The following is a 4,453-nucleotide window of genomic DNA, read 5'->3' on the forward strand; positions in this document are numbered from 1 at the left end:
GAGCAATAATTAATTTGTGAAAAACCTAGTGGGTTTAACTTGATATATATTTTCTATTATATAAATAGTTAGATTACCTTGTATAAATTTAGTAAAATCCAAACATGTCCCATTAATTAAACGGGTAAAATATCCAATGATTAGGCTCAATATTGTGATTTAATTAACTTACGTTTAGGTAAATTATACTTTTCAAAGACATCATAGACATGTGTTTAATTCTTTAGAGTTTTCATGGGCGTTAAGAATCAATTTTACAGTTGCATTAACGGTCATTTATTTGGGGGTCGTTAGATATGCTTAATTAGAAAATTAGGCCAGGCACAATGCAAATAGTCATCGTCACGGCGTGGTTCCATTTGGCCAGCCAGATAGAAGACGACACACGTCTAAAAGTCCATTGTCCGTCATCTTCTCACATTCGACATGGCCCGTCTATCATGTCGTGGACTACATACATATGCTAGTGTTGGGAAGTTGATGGGACAGGAATTGGTGGTTGATTAGCATCAAGGAGTCACATGACTCACTCATTTGTCCAAATAATTTGCCAACTAAAACTAAAGTTAAAGACTTCGATTAGATTGTGGGTTAGGCTGTCATCACTCTCTTGATTGAAACTAATTATTTACTTCCACCAACTTCATCATGAAGATCTTTGAAATATATAATTTTTCTACCTTTTTTTTTCTTTTTCACGAGAAAGTTAGTCAACAATGGACACATGTCCATCAAGATACGTACAAAACTTTAATCCGTAACCACAATTACATTTCAACACATTTAACAACATTGTCACAATTTTCTGGCCCTTGGTTACAATTTGGGCACATGATCATGTAGATATTAAAATAGGGCCTGCCCGGAGAGTATTCGGGTCTCAACCGCCACCAATGGCCGCTATCGAGAGAGGCTCGGAACTTTTAAACTTTATTTACATACAGATATATATTAATAACATTTAGAGACGACTAATAAGCCAATTTTGTATGTATATAGACCCTTTTTTACAATTATAAAGTATAAAGCTCACTCTTCAATTTAGCCCATCTTTACGTCCTTTTTTTATTACTGTAACTTAGTTTTCATTTATTATTATCATAACTATCATCGATTTTGTATGGATATTGCAAAACTTTTTTTTGGCTTGTCCTCAAGCCAACCCGTAAACATATGGGGGCGACGTTCTTTGACAAAGGATTGTGCCAAGCAATTGAGTGCATTGTGGTTTGTGCAGATCCTTTCTTTGAAGATTTCAAATGGCGACTCACTTCCTTGTCTATTAAGTCTGGGGGTTTAGGATTGTATTTGGCTTTAGATGCTTCATCCTATGCTTTTGTGGCCAATCTTTGGTGCTTTGGATCCACAACTTGCGAGATAATGGTTTATGTGGCATGTATTTTATTATGGTTGTATTCATGATACGATTCCAATCTTTGATTTCAACGGTTTCACTAACGAGCCCCCCTCCCCCCACAAAAAAAAAGAAGAAAAAAAAACAAAAAAAAAACATCCAAGCCCAATATGCAATGGTGAGTACCTTTTTTAGTAAAATTGTCTAGTAGTTGGAAGTACACTTTAACATAACCATTAGACAAAAAGTCGATTTTGAGTGTCTACGCTACATGGTTAAGATTTTTTTTTTCTAACCATCCCTATAGATGGGTTGGCCCAACATATAACATCGATGGAGTATCATACTATTCTTAAGTATCGCTACATAATTCCTATATTCCCGAATGATGAGCTATGCATTGTTTTTCGAAAGGCGTGTTTGGACTCATTTATGGAGCACACAGTACATTTTAAAGACCTCCCGGGGTTCAAGTACCAACACGACTTGGTGCGGGTCATTTTGTTTGACACATTTCAGTGTGCCGAGATATCGATCAAAAAAGAAGCATGAGTGAATTTTTGGACCAACACGTTAGAACGAAGATTAACACTCAGACCAACTGACATTTTGGTCTTTAGATGGATACGTAGGAAGCGTTTTCATGGTTGGCCAGGTCACCTTAAAAGCCGTTTCATGCAGAGTGATCAAACCCGAGAAAACATGCATTGAAAGACAACACATTTTTATTCCTTTTGCATTTGATGCATTTAGGTTCCTCGCCATATTACCTGCTTACCTTACATTTGGATCAAAGAAATTATTATATTAAATAACATAAGTGCATTTTTAGTACTCCTTTAGAGCATTCAAAATCTCAAAAACAGCCATGATTAAAATAAAAATAATGTATATGAAGCACAAATGACAAATGACTTATTTAAATTTGGAGAGAGAGACAGCTGCGGATGATGGTGGACATAGTGAGAGAAAGGTCAATGTGTTGTAGGGAAAAGTGGGTTCAAATTTGTGGTTTGGAAAGGGATTTGGCAATGAGTTAATGCATGACAGAATACTAATTTGATGAATTGACGGCATTCACAATGAAAATTGTTCTTAGATTTGGGCAAATTACGTTTTCCTTTCTCTTTGCCTTTATAAACTTTACTTCTTTTAACTTATTTGTGAAGTCGTCTCAAACATGAAAATGGATTTTTTTTTTCTAGTCCAAGTTAACATTGCATCTCCTTGGCTTTTAATTTTACGGTTTAATGTCTTAAAAACCAGAGGTGATAATTATTAAAATATCCTTCAAAGAATAAGCTAATTACTTTACATCGATTCATTTGAACACGCTCAAATTTTTGACATATACCGCTCAAAATTTGACATGTCAAATTAGGTCTACTCTAATTGGCATGCCATCCCTTCAAGTATGTTAACAATTTGACTTAAAAACTATCAATGCTTCTGATTTAGTCAATATATACACTAATACACATTAACCTAATTTTGAATTATTAAATGTTATTTTTTTATGGGATATTGGTTTTAAATACTCTCAACTTTAACACATTGGTAGATAGCACTCTCAACTTACGAAATGTTCCCCAACACTCTCAACTTTTAACGTATTTTCTTCTAGCACTTCCGCAGTAACGAGACACTAACTTCGTTAGTGTTTGGGGTAAAAAATGTCATTTTTTAAAGTTCAAGGGATAAAATCAAAATTTCATTTATTATATATTCCACCATCCCTCTCCACCCAATCACCACCCTCTTCCCTGCCGACAACCACCAACCACTGCCGCCACTGACAGCCACCAACCACCACAGTTGCCACCACCACCACCACCAGAACTATACCAGCAGAAACTTGGAAACATAAGAAGCCTTCAACAAATCTGCCTCGGGTATTAAAACACTTACACCGGCGGTATTCCGCCGGAAATTGATAACATATCTAACATCCGCAGCTTCGGCATCGCTAACCGCGGCCTCTCTGGTGAAGTCCCGCCTGAAATTGGAAAACTTTAAAACAGTGATACCTTATTCACAGGTGAGATACCAGACTGGTTCCGGAACCTCAAAAACCTCGCTTGACTGAACCTGTTCCGTAAAAAGCTTCACGGATCAATATCGGATGAACGAATTTCATCGGTGAGTTACCGGCTAGAGGTGCTGCAACTATAGGAAAACAACTTATGCCGGTAGTGTTGTAATACTCGAGGTAGATTTGTTGAAGGCTTTTTAAGTTTCCAAGTTCCGGCGGTATAGTTCCGGTGGTGGTGGTGGAATTTTTTACCAAAAAAGGTGATGGGGAAATACTATTTACCAATATAGGTTATTTTAAAACTATTTACCAAAATAGGTTTTTAATTTGATTTTAATTATTAAACTAAAAGATCATGTGTACATTCTTTCTTCCTCACCATCTCCTACTATAACCCTCACCGCTGGCCAACATGTCCGTCTACAGCCCCTCGTCGACCACCATTTCAGATGGCTTGAACAGATTCGAAGATGAAGACAAACCCATGCCATTGTCTTCCTCTGTTCGGGGAGGCGGGGCTCACAACCACCAAACCGCCGCCGCCCCTCTTTGTTCGCCGGAAAACGTAAAACCCAACACAGGCCAAAACACCGAAAACCGAGATCTAAACCTATAAGTCGACCTGCACCATATCTATCGTCTCTATCTCTTCAACTTTGCGACGATCTGAAATATAACCATCTCACGAGTGACAGCGATGCAAGTGATGCATGATGATGATGGTGGGATTGGTGGCCGGCCGGAAGCCTGATGGAGATGGTGACGGAAATGGAGTTGCAGACTTTGATAATTAGGCTTTGCTAAAAGCAATTATTAAAATATAGATGGATTCATACAAAGATAGGGATGTGATCCTCATATACCACCCCCACATACCTATACGGCTCGTATAGGCCTATACAGCCGTATAGGGTACGAATGCCTGATAAGGGGACAAAAAAACAGCTTTTTGCAGCCTATACGACCGTATAGGCCTATACGAGCCGTATAGGCATTAAATGGCTCGTATTGCCTTCTCACAAAACCATAAAACCTATACGGTCGTATAGGGCTATACGACCGTCTAG

The sequence above is a fragment of the Bidens hawaiensis genome, unplaced genomic scaffold (assembly GCF_021521415.1).
Source record: "Bidens hawaiensis isolate Kalapana, Puna unplaced genomic scaffold, B.hawaiensis_p1.1 tig00040644_1, whole genome shotgun sequence".
NCBI lineage: Eukaryota > Viridiplantae > Streptophyta > Magnoliopsida > Asterales > Asteraceae > Bidens > Bidens hawaiensis.